This window comes from Biomphalaria glabrata, chromosome 12 (assembly GCF_947242115.1).
Source record: "Biomphalaria glabrata chromosome 12, xgBioGlab47.1, whole genome shotgun sequence".
NCBI classification, from domain to species: domain Eukaryota; kingdom Metazoa; phylum Mollusca; class Gastropoda; family Planorbidae; genus Biomphalaria; species Biomphalaria glabrata.
The window spans coordinates 38401267-38417600 of record NC_074722.1 but is presented as its reverse complement, the minus strand read 5'-3'; the positions used below and the strand labels follow the sequence as shown (position 1 = coordinate 38417600).

Here is a 16334-nt window from a genome sequence, read left to right as displayed (position 1 = left end):
TCAAGCAAGTGAAAACAGGTTTTATCATTTTGTAAATGTTAAACATACTACACTGACTCAAGTCCGTTTCAGCAGACAACATGAAGTTTATTTTACCATAATAATAATAATAGTACACTGCACTCCTTGTTAGTGCTACAAGTCAAGAAATAATAACAATCCTATCCAATTAGGATATATCCAATATATGTTAGTTACAAATCACGTCCGCATCTCAGCGGGTAACAATAAGAACAATTGCTACTAGTGACACTGGAGCTCCAACTATAGATATCCATTGCAATACGAATAATACTTTAATATTCAATAAGCACATGATGAAATCAACTCTCAAATATAATTAATCAACAATCATTAGTCCATCGACTTTCATGCTATATACATATATATACACCAGTCCAGGAAGCAACGTCCAACCTTCCTGGACCGGGAGCAAAACCTTACTGACTTGACTAGACTGAACTCAAAGTCAACTTTATTCATTCTACTTCCTGTTTTCTACATCAGGAATTCCACGTGTCTTTTAAACTCTTAACATGACGTTAACTTTAGATCATGCAATGTCAACTAAGACTGTGACACATTTTCCTTTGCTGAAAGGTGAAACTATTTCTAGTAAAAAGAAAAGAACAAGACTTATGGAATTTGAAAACAAATGTTAAGACGTCAAGAACTTAAACCATTTTTGAATATCCTCACTTCACCATTTAGTACAGAAGCTGATTCAGCTCCCGAGGAAATACTTCCTAGCAAATTATGACCCAAAAGAGAAGCAGTTTGAAGGGTGCATAAGCTGTATTTCCACACTTAAAAAGACTTGATGCTAAACTTTGACATTTTTGGATGCACAAGAATATTTTCTTTTGTTTGAACATATGCAACCAGAAGAACAAGTGGATGCTGACTGGCTGTAATTTAACAGCAGTCACAAAGATAAGAACTAGTAAAGCTAGTTCCAGAGTTCCGGAACATTATGCACAATTAAATACTTCACATTAAGTATAACTGGATTGTTGTGAAGAATGAATGTGATGTAAAAAGACAGTGACAGTAACAAAATTTTTTTAAATATTAGTTAAATTAGTTTCAAAAATTGCTAAATCTTGTTATAATTCCTCAATTTGAATGTCTAATACAATATACAAGTAAATTAATAATCAACAATAGCATAGCATATTTTTCTAAGTTGTAAATACAAATTATATATATGTGGCCCCCTATTCCTAAAAAAAAAATTTAATGCGGCCCTCAACAGAAAAAGTTTGCCATCCCTAATTTAGATGGTTGATTTTAAAAGGGAGACAATTAAATTAGAAGTTATACTACTTAGACATTAAAAAAAAAAAAAAGAAAGATACAAAGGGATAAAATAAAGTACCAGTTGTTATTCTTAAAATAAAAAAAAATGTATTTAACACATTAGCATATTCTGTTCCAAAAATATAAACTTGATCAGAATATTTATTGCTAGAGTTGTATACTCTAAACATCTTACAACAGATATATTGACATGCTGATCTATTGGTTCCCATGGGATAAAACACTATCAGGCAGTCATCTAATGAACAACGTAGTTAACACCCAGGACTATACATAAATACTTCATGTCAACTTAATAACATTGTCACTACCAACGAGGTTCAATGTACAATGAATTTACACTGAATTCTATAAATGATTATAAAAACTAAAATGCAAGTAAATAAATGCTTTCACTATGATATACATATTCTACATATATACAAACAAAACAAACTTGATATGAATAAACCAAAATTTTTATCACTTTAAAAAAAATTGTTCAGTGCAGAGAGTACATTAAATATGAGATGTTTTTAATATATAGCTATAAAAATTATGTAATACAATAAATATGCCATTGTACAATATTTCATTTACAAAACATGGTTGAAAAAAGTCTAGTAATATAGCAGTGTTCAGTGGTAACATTTTCATAAAGAACTCTTAAAAGAAAACTACAGTTGATAATCTTATCTTATATAATACAGATGTTACTTCAAAATAGAAGATAATGCATATATTAAAAAGTAAATTAAGTTATTAGTAACAAGTAAAATACATGCCAGTGGTTTGAAATACAAATATATCCAGTTATCATCTATTAATAGGTCTAATCACCTGTACAGGTACCATTTATTCAAAAAACATTCCACATAAAGATGATGTAATCTCAAAAATGAAATGTTTTCTTTTTAAATTTCTTTAGCATTTAAATTTTTTAATGGAATCCTGTGGTTAATTAACTGTACTTATACCTATTTAAATTTCAATGACAAATATCTTAAAATCCAAAGTAAATGAATAATAGGTACCTGGTAAATTTAAATTAATAAACATTGCAAGTTGTCTTAAAAACAAACACCCAAATTGATCTTTGATCCTTCTTTCATGAACACTCTCAGCATTAAGAAAACTAAACCATTCATGAACAGTATTGTCTTGAGCATAAAAGTGTGTTATTTAGTGACTACAAAAAGTTGTATACAATTAATCTCAATCTTTTATCACTAAACGGATAGAAATCTTTCTGCTAGACAAGTAAGCAATGGATTTCAGATATCCCTCACAGCTTCTGTCGTTGAATAATTCTCAGAATAAAAGCTGCTTAGAATAATATCAGTTGAGCTTGACCATCACTAAACAGAATTGACAGGTAAGGGGACACACAATTCGTTCACTGAAATTTATAATGCAGAAATTTTCAATGGTAATTATGAAATTTTTAGAAAAGATAGGGCTGATAATCATGGAGGAGTTCTTTTAGCAATAAAAAACACTCTTATAGCAGAAGAAATTACCTTACCTAACTCAAAAAATATAGAATCAACATTTTGTAAAATTAATACCACCTCAACATCCCTAATAATAGGCAGCATTTACAGACCACCAAATTCTAGTTTAGAATACATGCAGGAACTATGTAATCAGATTACTACACTTAAAGAGACAGATAAAAATGCAGTTTTTTGGATTATGGGTGATTTCAACCTACCTGATATAAATTGGAAAACACTAACCATAGATAAACAGCAAAACCCTAAGGACATAAATGAGCTTTTCATAGAAACTTTACACAACCTAAGTTTAGATCAAATCATTAAAAAGCCAACTAGATTAAACAACACAATAGATATCTTCTTAACCACAGACCTGGATTAGTAGTTGATTATGATATTATCCCTGGTCTATCAGACCATGAGATCATAAAAATACACAGTCAGATAAAAGCAGTAGCCAATACAAAACCCAAAAGAAAAATTTTACTCTGGAATAAATGTAACCTAACACAACTACACCAAGCTGCATTAAACTTTCAACAAACATTCTTATTAGATAAAGACATTAACCAACCAGTCGATGACCTCTGGAATTTCATTAAAAACCATCTTAAAAGCATTATAGAAAATCATATACCAACTAAATACACATCAAACAAAATAAATTAATGCTGGTTTAATAATAGACTAAAGAAGCTTTGTAAACAGAAGGAAAACCTATATAGAAAATTTAAAGAAACTAAGGCAGAAAGAGTTTACAAAAAGTATATAAAAATTAAACACTTAACCCAAAAAGTAAGCAGACAGCTGCAGAGTGAATACATAAACAATGTAATATCTAAAGATAACAACAAACAAAAACCTATGGTCATACATTAAGTCTAAGAAAATGGAAACAACAGGCATAGCGCCATTAAAAGATGAACATAACATAATGATAATGAACTAAAGCAAACATCCTAAACAAATACTTTGCATCAGCATTCTCAGCCCCAGGAGACAAAGATATATTACTTAATTTGAACCAAGTAGACAACATAGAAGATTTAGTAGTACAAGAAAATGGAATTAAAAAACTATTAGCCAACACCAAACCAAATAAAGCGTCTGGACCTGATGGTATTCCAGCTAGATTACTCAAAGAACTAAGCAATGAACTAGCCCCAGTGTTCAAAATACTCTTTCAGGCATCGTTTAACCAGGGCAGAGTACCAAAGGACTAGAAAGAAGCTAATGTCACCCCCCTATTTAAAAAAGGAGAAAAATATGACCCAGGAAACTACAGATCAGTATCACTTACCAGCATCACATGTAAAATCCTAGAACACATAATATGTAGCAACATCATAAACCACTTAGACAAACATAATGTCCTCACCCCATACCAACATGGCTTTAGGAAATATAGATCATGTGAAACACAACTAATAGGACTAATTGATGATTTTTCAAAAGGTTTAGATAATAGTGAACAAATAGATGCTATCTTACTAGATTTTTCCAAGGCTTTTGACAAAGTTCACCACTATAGTTTGCTTAAACAATTAAAATATTTCGGCATTAATGGTCCACTGCATCAGTGGATTAAAGATTTTCTGATAGGGAGAGAACAAACTGTAATAATAAATGGCTCTAAATCAACACCGATAACAGTAAACTCAGGTGTACCTCAAGGAACAGTCTTGGGTCCACCACTATTTTTAATTTACATAAATGATTTACCAAATTGCATTAGTTCAGGAACAAAAGTCAGATTATTTGCAGACGATTGCATAATATATAGAACAATAAAAACAACACAAGACACAGATATTTTACAAAGAGAATTAGATGAATTACAGAAAAGGGAATCAAATTGGAGCATGTCTTTCCACCCAGAACAATTGCTATAACTTAGCCAAATAACCTCAACGAAAGGAGTATAAAATAACAAAATAGAATGTTTAATAACCAAATAGGAAACTAGATCTAGAATTACACTAATCACATCACAAGCGTCGTTTTCATCTCTAATCATCGGCCATCTTGACTTCCTCTCTTATTTCATGTCTCTGTCCTGTGTCTCATGGTGCGCAGTCTCACACCTAATGACAGCATGCATTGTAGAGTCATAACACCAATTGTTGCAACTCTCGGCTAGGCACTCAATGAATAGGCATGCAACTCAACACAGTGTAACAGGAAATAAAGACAGGTGTTTATTCACTAGGACAAACAGATAGCATCCTTCAGCTTCCTCAGAGTCTTTCTACTAATTTACCAGTCCTTTAGACAGCAACCCGAATGTGGACCAACGACAGCCTTCCCCGCTTCGTTCCAGGTCCCTTCTACAACCTTCAGGCAGCACCAAAAGCTGGCTTCTTAGTTTCCAAACATTCAGACTCTTCACAATCCCTGATGCCCTGTTCTTCTCTCCATTCTAGTCTCTTCCTGTTTACGTTCACTAGTGCGCTAGTGTGCACCTCAAGCACTGGTGCAAGGCAGGGTTACAACACTACCCCCATGTTTACACAACATTTGAATAGTAACACAACGATTATATAGGAAACTAAAAGCAGTGATAAATCTAGGAATAAAAAATACTGATAACAGTGAAAATAATTTCACAACAGTTTTACAAGTTTTAATTAATCTTTTAGACATTTAAAACAATGTTTAATGATTATAAATCTGTCTACTAAAGCAAAAAAATTTCTTTAATTTTCAAATTAAATTATTGTGACCAAAAAAGCTATCACCCTAACTTCAATACTGCTTACCAAGACAGATTGCAACTTATAGTTCGTCCATCGTGGTTCGATGATGACCACTTTGTCATCCAGGGGGCTGAGGGCTTTGCACTGGGGTTTTATGCCTCCTCATGTGGCTGGTGAGACCTATGTGAGCCCGGAATGTTCGGCCGCACACTGGGCAGGTTATTCCAGCTGGAGCTAGTGTCGTGGGCCTTGATTTTCTTTTCTGGCATTTTTCTTCTGCCAGCATTGTTCTTTTTTCCTCAGCCTCCTGTGCGCCAGTTTTCACAGCGCGACGCCATGATGCTCTGTCATGTGCCTCTGTCTCCCAGGTGCCTGGGTCTATGCTGAACGCCTTCAGAGAAGCATTGAGGGTGTCCCTGAAGCGCTTTCTTTGACCACCTTGCGAGCGCTTTCCTTCGCTTAGTTGGCCATACAGGAGTCGTTTAGGGATGCGGTGGTCTTCTATTCTGTAGACGTGACCTGCCCATCGCAGCTGGGACTGCATCAGGATTGTGTGGATGCTTTGCAGACACACTATGGTATTTTGTCTTGCCATTTGACATTTAGTATTTTTCTCAGACATGTCATGTGGAAGTGGTTTAGTTTCTTTGCATGTTTACTGTACACTGTCCATGTTTCTGAGGCATATAGCAATGTAGGGAGGATGACGGCTCTATAGACCCCTAGCTTGGTGTTTGTGGAGATACCACGTCTGTTCCAGACATTTGTAGACAATCTGCCGTAGGATGCACTGGCCTTGGTGATACACAGGTCGATTTCACTATCGATTTTTCCATTTCTGGAGAGTGTGCTGCCAAGATATGTGAATTTGTCCACTGCGTTTATATCCTGTCCATTTATAGTAATGCTTGGATCCATGTAGGCTTTCCCAGGAGCAGGTAGATATAAGACTTCAGTCTTGTTCGTATTGATGGTAAGGCCAAAGTCTGAGCATGCTCTTGAGAAGTCACTGACGATGCTCTGCAGATCGTTTTCAGAGCAGGCATTTTAGGGCACAGTCGTCAGCAAATAGCAAGTCTCTGATTACTGCTGCGTTTGTTTTTGTTTTTGCTTTAAGCCGCCTCGGGTTGAGTAGGCCACCATTAAATCTGTATGATATATTTATCAAGACAGATTGCAACTTAGTTTCTGGATCAATGACAACAACCACTTCATGATTTTCTCATACAATGTAGATCAGAGATTTCTGTGTAAAGAAAGGAGATTCAATTCAGAAGTTGCAAGTCAGAAATACAAAAAGTAACACAAATATGTATTTGCAAATACAGACAAAAATATACCACTCAAGGCTGAATTCATTCATAGAAATTTATGGCAGAATACATAGAAATATGAGAAGTAAATAGCTTGATAGACAGAAACATGACCTGTAAATTACTTGATAGGGTTAATGTTATAATTGAAATTTAACAGTAGACTTCAAATAAGAAAAGAATGTTAATGTATGTTAAATTACAGGTTTCACTAGTTTAGCTAATAGCAATTTGAATATTATTTTACACTTGGTAACTACATGCTTCAACTTTACTCTGTGCAAAAGTGCAGTCCTACCTTGATTTCTATCAAGTGATCTCCAGCCTACATGTTTCAGTTCTTTACCAGCCATTAACATAAGACAATCAAAGCCATATTGTAAATCATGTGAACTATCTGAATTGTTCTTCTCTTCTACAGCAAGATGTCTTCACTCAATGCATAATTCCCCTAGAAGATAAGATGCATTGTTAACAGAAAGATGTCAATTAACTGTGATGTCATCCTCTGAGCTGAGTCAGCTAGAGCTGCTCCCAATGTTTATTCCTGTCAAGAATGCCTTGCTTTGGCAAGTCTTTCAAAAACTTTTACAACTTACACCTTCAAGTGTCTTTCAATGAACAAATCCTGTTAATCCTCTGCCAACATAAAGAAGTATACATAGATATTAGCATTTCAAAGTCATGGGCCAAAAGCTCAGTCATTTTTCATTTCACTTCTATATCAATATTTTGATTTTTTTGTCGGCTAAATGATTTGTGTACCTCATAGGAAAACAATGGGGTCCTGGGTTTGAACCTCCAGCCTCAATGAAGATTGGGATTTTGAATTTTTAGGGTGCCCCTCAGTAACCCAACTCTAATGGGTAACTGATTTTAGGTGGGGAAAATTAAGGTGGTTAGTCATTGTGCTGGACACATGACAACCTGCTCATTAACCACTAGCCATAGAAACATAACCTTGACATCATTAGCTCCATAGATCGCAAGGTCTGAAAGGTAAACTTTACTTTTTTTTTTTATTAATATCCACTGTGCATACTGCATCCCATTACTTCTTACTTATGTACAATAGATTGCTCTTTTCCCTTCCTTGTGTTTCTTGAATCTAGTATCTTTTTATAGAGCATTCTGATACCTCCACAAAGCTAATGGATTATATTATTTGTCATAATGTCCAAAAATAGAAACTAATTATTTTATAATGAGAATGTGGGTATGTGTGTTGTCTATCCAGTATCCAAAACTACACATTTTTCAAGAAAAAATCAACAAATTAAACATATTGAAAAGGTAATAAAAATTAACAAGGCTTATGTGAAGGTCTTTCTAAATTTTATTAAGATTTGTGGTTAAACAGTAGAGTTCTTTTTATTTATTTAAACAGATCATTGAGTGTAATACTTCAAGACCTATATCTAGTTCCTAATCTTCAGACAGGTGATCATGGATAAAATCTGAACATTTTCATTTCAATGTATGGATTCCATGGTGGAAAGGTGTTCTACAGCTTCTGCAAAGATCATGCAGTATCCACCCTAGACAAACAGTATCCACCTTAGACAAACAGTATCCATTTCTATATAAAAAAAAATAAATACATATAATTTTCTTTACATATTAAAAGAAAAAGATTACCTGATGTGACCAGACACCATCAATAAAGCAATATTTTTTTGAGATATCAGTTACTGGTTCGGAAACTGCAGATGGATCAGTCACTGTACAAAACTTGGTCAGTAAAATTTGAAAAGTAGACAACGCCATGGTAAACAATAAAATCGCCACCTCAAAACACAAATAAACAATAAGAGGATGTAGACACACACAAAAATTATTACAATGTATGATTTTAATTCAATGTGAGCCAAAGGAATAGTTATAACCTTATATAGCCTTAAACACATCAAACATTTGAACTAGTGACCAATACTGCACCACATTTTAAGGATAAATGTATAAAATATACAGCTATTTTATTTGAATAAATGTGAATATTAAAGTCAATATAAAAAAATATGAGACTGTGTGACAAAAGTTTAACTTAAATATTACATCCTGTTTGTGTTTTTTTTTTCTCTGTGTTCTCATTATAAATTGTAGGGTTCAGATATATATATATATTTATCGAAGATGAACTCCATTATATTCAGATCAGGCAGCTTTCCATACAATCTTTATTCTAAAGGACTGTTGGGGGCCAGTATTTTGTTTGGGCCTCATGATAAAACAAGGCCACATGTTCTTTTCACTAGTTTCAACATCCAGAATAAGTGTTGCCTCATTATGTTGTGCCCTGTTCAAAGGTGAAAAATAATTCATTGACTGTGTCCTGATAGAATGTAACATGCATCCTTAATCCTGATTTTTGAGTGACAACTGTTATATTTTTGATTTATACTACTTTTTTTTTCTTTTTCTATTCTCTTCTGGATATAGTGGAATTTAAGAAAAGAAAAAGTAAAGTACCCCTTTCAGACCTTGTGGTCTATAGGGCAGATGATGTAAAGGGCATCTGTTTCTGTGGCCTATGGTTAACGAGGGTGTCATGTGTCCAACCACCTCTACTTTTCCCTAACTAATGTCAGGTACCCACTAGAGCTGGGTGGATTCAAGAGGTGCCCAAAGATCCCAAAATTAAAAACCCCAGTCTTCAGCAGGATTCAAACCCTGCACCCTGGTTCAGTAGCCAAGTGCTTTACCACTTAGCCACTGCACCTCCCATGGAATTTAAGACTGCTTAGTTATTCTTCCATTTAGGCAGTGTCAGATTTTTCTTCTCCTCTATTTGAAAGTGTGCTGGGATCCATTGGAGAACAGTTTTCTTGCTATTATTGTTGAGATTTATAAGAGCTGTCCTGACCTTTTTGATAGAGGAGGCATCAGATTTTTTTAAACATTAGAAAGAAATGTTTATTCATTAGAAAGTGTGCATGAGAGATCACCAGTGGCAATTACATTTTCTAATCTTTCTCAATTGAGCCATTTATTGAATAAGACAGCTCCTCTGTTACTGGTGGATTCTTAAGATGATTCATCTGTATAATTGACCCACTAGTTATTGGTTTATTAGATTTGTAGAAAAATATTCACCATTTTCTTGAGATCTTTCTGATTGTGATAAGATTTTTTGGTTATGTTTTCAATACTGTCTCTTACAGCAGAAAGAGAGCTTAGGTCCCAGAGGAGAGAGCCATTGCACTGTTTACCTGATTCATAAATTATATTTTATAAGTGGTGTTTCTTTGAGATTCTTGTATGAAATGAGGTCTTTTCAGTTAGTTTTGAGTGCCAGACTTGTGGGTTTAAGTTTTGAGTGGGTAGCTCTCTTAGGTTTTCATTTTAGTAAACTGATTAAGGATTATTATTTCTCTTATTTTGTCCAGAGAAACCAGGGAAAAAATGATCTTTCCATTGCTTTGAAGGTTGTTGTTTTCATTGTTTGGAGTTAGGTTTTTGTTTTACTTTTTTACTTTGACAATTTTCTGTAGAATTGACTGCTGAATCATATGATGTAGCACTGTGTTCTAGAGTGATGTAGCTGGTACATTTCTTTTTCAAAATGTAATTTGCTTATGGAAACTCACAGCCTGCTAGGTGATTGGTGTTAGCCTTCCCTGGTTGTCCAAGAAGTCTACATCTGAGTTGCCAGTTACACTGATGTGATTTGGTATCCACTGCATCTAGTGTGTTGTAGCTGGTACATTTCTATTTCAAAATGTTGTGATTTGGTATCTACTGCATCTAGTGTGTTGTAGCTGGTACATTTCTATTTCAAAATTTTGTGATTTGGTATCCACTGCATCTAGTGTGTTGTAGCTGGTACATTTCTATTTCAAAATGTTGTGACTTGGTATCTACTGCATCTAGTGTGTTGTAGCTGGTACATTTCTATTTCAAAATGTTGTGACTTGGTATCTACTGCATCTAGTGTGTTGTAGCTGGTACATTTCTATTTCAAAATGTTGTGATTTGGTATCTACTGCATCTAGTGTGTTGTAGCTGGTACATTTCTATTTCAAAATGTTGTGATTTGGTATCTACTGCATCTAGTGTGTTGTAGCTGGTACATTTCTATTTCAAAATGTTGTGATTTGGTATCTATTGCATCTAGTGTGTTGTAGCTGGTACATTTCTATTTCAAAATGTTGTGATTTGGTATCTACTGCATCTAGTGTGTTGTAGCTGGTACATTTCTATTTTAAAATTTTGTGATTTGGTATCCACTGCATCTAGTGTGTTGTAGCTGGTACATTTCTATTTCAAAATGTTGTGACTTGGTATCCACTGCATCTAGCATGATGTAGCTGGTACATTTCTATTTCAAAATGTTGTGACTTGGTATCCACTGCATCTAGCATGATGTAGCTGGTACTTTTCTATTTCAAAATGTTGTGACTTGGTATCCACTGCATCTAACATGATGTAGCTGGTACATTTCTATTTCAAAATGTTGTGACTTGGTATCCATTGCATCTAGCATGATGTAGCTGGTACATTTCTATTTCAAAATGTTGTGATTTGCTCCCAATTAATATTTCCATTTTATATCTTTTTCAATTTTACTTTTTTTTTAGTTGACTTTAAAGACTGTCATTTTAATCATACTGCCATGTAAGATCTTTAAATTTGTTGAACCATGGATTGGGCAATCATAAATCTATAAAGGTTAGTATGAGTGAAAGCATAAATGAGTTTGAATATAACTATATCAAACAGATTAAAAAAGTAAAAGTTCTCCTTTCAGACCTTGTGGTCTATAGGGCAGATGATGTTAAGGTCATCTGTATCTGTGGCCTATGATTTACGAGGGTGTCATGTGATGTGGCCAGCACAACGACCAATCACCTTTACTTTTCCCCAACCAATGTCAGGTACCCATTAGAGCTGGGTGGACTCAGAGGCGCCCAAACATCCAGAAATTAGAAATCCCAGTTTTCACCAGGATTCATAGCTGGGACCCCCAGCATGGAAGCCAAGAGCTTTACCACTCAGCCACCACGACTCCATCAAATTGATTAGGCTAAAAGTAGTCCTATAGTTCTTTGAGTGAAAAGAACACAAGAAAACAGTGTTTAATGAATAAAAAATGGAAGAAGAAACTTTTTTTTCCACTAAAGTAAATCAAAGTAATGTTCCCCTTTCAGACCTTACAATCTATGGGGCTGAGGATGTAAAGGTCATCTGTTTCTGTGGCCCATGGTTAATGAGGTCAGCACAACAACCACCCGCCTTTACCTTCCCCATCACATCAGGTACCTTTAGCTTGGTAGACATAGTCATGTGATCATGGCACGGCATACATATTGTTGGTAAAAATCTGGTTTCTATGCACAGTCAACACACGCTTTTAGGCACTTACCATGGATAAGTCGAGCAAAGAAAGATATAGTCAGGAAATTACAGAAATAAATAATATTGATCCTTACACTTTGAAAGCAAGCCATCATAATAAAGAAAATGATTTGCTGCCCTCCTTGTGTTATCCAGATCTCTTCACTTATAATCTTGTTCTACTGAAAGTGCCTACACAATCACAAAGGATGAATTCAAGGTATTCCGAATCAATTTTATTGTTAGACCTAGATTAGATCTAGATCTACTAATCTAGACTAGATTCTAGATCTATATTCTAGCTATTTAAGTTAGCATATCTAGACATATATACAACATTCATATAGATTGTGATAGAGATCTACTCTTTACTCAAGCCTTCAAGGTCTAGTATTCTAGATCTAGATCTATGGCTATATAGATCTATTATATATTATATACAAAATCTGGATGATGTCTCAGATTAGAGTGTGACTAGATCTAGAGTCTAGCCTACATAATACTTAGTAGGTCATTCTAGATCTCATCTAGACTCTATAGAATAGATCTAGATAACATCTAAAATCTACATATCTCTGTTGCTGCATATTTTAAGCATATTTTAAGCATATGAGACTTAATCTTTATCCAATAGATTTAGCTTATAGCATGCTCAGAGCGCTATGGTCCAATCAATCTCATTGGTGGACCGGAGAGGAGGGGTATCTGGAAGGTTTTCATATATATATATATATATATAATATATATATATATATATATATATATATATATATATATATATATATATATATATATATATATATATATATATTACATATTAGTATTATAATTTATTAGATTAGAGATAACTTATAAATATATATATGGACTATGGTTACAGATAATAGTTACTTATTATTAGATACTAGTATTATCTAGATCAGATCTAACTTCTAAACCAAAGAAAACTTTACTATCCAGTTTAGATCTAAGTCTAGGCCTGAAGACTTTTTAAAGTTTATTCTAGGACTAGGCTCATCGGGTCTAGTAACTTGATAAATCTAATGGTCCTAGATCTGATACTAGTTCTGTGTTTCTTTTACAACTTTCAAATGCTCCTTAAAATTTGAAGCTAATTACACCTTAGCCCCAAACCTTTTGGTTGTTGCGGCTGAAGCACTTGACTAGTCTCGATTGAATTTTTGGTGTAGACTTGGGTTTTTAATTTCTATATTTTTAGGACGCTTCGAAGTCCAACCAATGTCTTGATATGAACAGGTATTTTTTATTATTTTTTTTTTTCTTTTCATTATACAAGAGCTCTACATTTATTACTAAAATATTATCGCTATTTTTATTTTTGAAAATGTCTACAGGCTTACAAGAGTTTAGCAGCTTACAACCAGTTCCTAGATGGTTGGGTTCAAGATATTATGGCTTTTAAACCACTAGCAAAGGTAAGTAATAAATATTGTTATATTATACTAAATATCTTGATATTCATTGTATTTGCATGTATATGAGACCAATGTCTTGATATGAACAGGTATTTTTAATTATTTTTTTTTCTTTTCATTAGGTTCTTCACTCTCAGTGGTTAGCAGAAAAGGTACTGCAGCCCTGGATAAGTCGAGATGGTATTATTCTATCAGCCCACTGTTCTTGTACAGTTGGACTTGGAGAGTCCTGCACTCATGTGGCAGCCACTTTATTTATGCTGGAAGCCAACACCAGACTAAGAGAGAGTAAGACAGTTAGTTACAGGCTTGTTATCTTACTGGATAAATCCATCAGAGCTTAAAAAAGTTTTGCCAACTAAGGTTTCTGAGATTGACTTCACCTCATCAAAAACAAAAAGTTAAATTTGATTCTCTTGTGAACAACATCACTTCTAAAAATAAAAATGTAAAGGCTATTAAATCCAAAGAAACTATAAAGCTTAGTATAAATATTTTTAATTCATTTATTGAAAGTAATGAGACAACACCTTGAGTTGTTATTCCAATCAGATATTTTACTACGTTGTGCTTATAGGATAGCTGCCTGGTCATGCGGTTTGCGCGCTGGACTGTCGTTCGGATTTATCGACGGTCGAGGGTTAAACTCTACCCGCTCCCATCCCCCATCGTCCTGCGGGAGGTTTGGACTAGGAAGTAAACTATCTTCAACTCTGAAGGAACATCCGAAACATGTAAAACATTTTACAAATATTTTTTTTACAGGAAGAATAGGTTTGTGCCTGTGCTTTAATGCTGCTAGGTCTTTCAATGAAAATTTCAAAACAGTCATTTATTACTGTCACCTTCCTGCCATAAGTACTAATAATTTCTTTGGGCCTGAGACTCTCCTTATTGGGCCAGAAAATCAAATCGGACATGTTGACATACATAACATCCAAAACAGTATATGAATATCTTAGATGCAGTTGTGGGATGAATTTTGAACATATCAGCTAATACATAGGCAGGTTTACCTAGAATATTTGAAATAATGTGTGTTAAAAAATTTTTTTTTGTACATTCATAATTATAGTAGTTAAATTAAATTATATATATATAATTATATAATAATTATAATATAATTATATATATATATGTAAATGTGAGACAGTGCATTTTTTTTTATACCTGTATTATATCCAAGCTATCCAATGAGAAATATTTATATAATTTAATATATAGATATATTTATTCAAATCATATAATGCATTCATTTATTTGTGGAAATAAAAGAAATGAATTGAAGTATTGTTTGTATATTAATTATTATTATCTTATCTATTAGTATGAAAATTGTAGATCTACTCATTCAAGAGACCCTTAGTGGAACCTGGAGTACCAGGTTCCAATCTCGTTGAAGACTGGTAATTTGAATTTTGGGATACCTCTAAGTCCAACCAGATTTAAATGGTATTTGACATTAGTTGGGGAAAAGTAAGGTGGTTGGTCATTGTGCTGGACAAGACATCCTCGTTAACCTAGTCCACAGAAACAGGTGACCTTTACATCATCTGCCTTATAGATCGTAAAGTCTTTAAAGTTAACTTGTTTATTAAAAAAAAACATTTTATTTCTAGATCAATACCTGTTCTATGTAACTGTTTGAATAACAATGGATGCCAAGAACTAGTGTTTTTTTTATAAAGTATCTTAGTTATTAATTCAAATAAAGATGTCTGCCTGGTCATGCATTTTGCGCAATGGACTGTTCAGACTTACAGATGGTTCTGGGTTTAAACCCTGCCCATTCCCATCCCCTGTGGAAATCATTTCTAAAAAGTTAAATCTAAATCTAATCTAGATTGAAAGATTCTAGTCAATCTAGCTAGAGCTTGAGAGTCGAGTACTATGTCACATGCTATGTGTGTGGATCTAGTATGTATGTTTAGAGTATACTATTATGTAGAATCTATTTATATCGACTCAAGCTCTATACTAGATCTAGACCAATTACAGACTATTTATAATACTATCACGATCTAGATGCATGTTTATAATCTAGACTTGTATTAATTATTAGATCTAGCTCTAGATTCTAGATACAGTTTTAAGTCTTAGATCTAGACCATGAAAAAACCTTCTAGATACGAATCTTGATTAGATTTCTAACTTACAACTTGTATTTGACCTACATGTTACTTTATTGTTGTTTTTTTAAATTACTATTTATATTTGGATCAGTAGATCTACTAAATGTAGCCTGAGAAGATTTACCTATAAATCCTATATGTTAAGATATATAATCTAGATCTGTAGCATTTACTTTTGACTTTAGCCATAGGAGTAAGTGATACACTATTGTTGGAGCATAGTGATATAAAATCTAGTCTTTATACTAGAATATAGTATAACTAGCATTCCAGACTAACATAGGTGGACATAGGTTTCACCAGTCACATGAGGAAGCACTAAACCCCAGTGTAAAGCCCTCAGCCATGATGGACAAACTATTTATTGTATCATCTAGTTAATATAGATCTATCTACTTTATCTTATTATAATTAAATCCACTAAATTGTACTGTAAAATGTTTTACATTTTGGAAGTTCTTTCGTAGTCCAAACCTCCCCAGGACAACAGCCAAGTCTTTTCGAAGTAATCTCTTTTTGAAGTAATCTCTTCATCCCTAGAGCCTAGCCAAGTTCTAGGCCTAGGTCGTCTAGGAATGCTAAAAAATCTCATTCCTTTCTTGTTTATTGACGTATATGAGTTTTT

The 16334-nt window shown here is 33.7% G+C and overlaps 2 long non-coding RNA genes across 2 annotated transcripts; one reads left to right on the top strand and one right to left on the bottom strand.

Annotated features, from left to right (window-relative positions):
* Window positions 1-1867: 1867 nt before the first annotated feature.
* On the bottom strand, window positions 1868-7381 carry LOC129922021 (uncharacterized). The gene is made up of 3 exons (XR_008774000.1): window positions 7106-7381; window positions 5558-6740; window positions 1868-2698 (listed from the first exon to the last, which is right to left on the bottom strand). It is a non-coding gene; the product is annotated as an uncharacterized LOC129922021 (long non-coding RNA).
* A 1680-nt stretch (window positions 7382-9061) lies between these two features.
* LOC129922027 (uncharacterized) lies at window positions 9062-14068 on the top strand. Its single transcript, XR_008774006.1, has 5 exons — window positions 9062-9113; window positions 11385-11475; window positions 12298-12361; window positions 13497-13577; window positions 13700-14068. It is a non-coding gene; the product is annotated as an uncharacterized LOC129922027 (long non-coding RNA).
* The last annotated feature ends 2266 nt before the right edge of the window (window positions 14069-16334 follow it).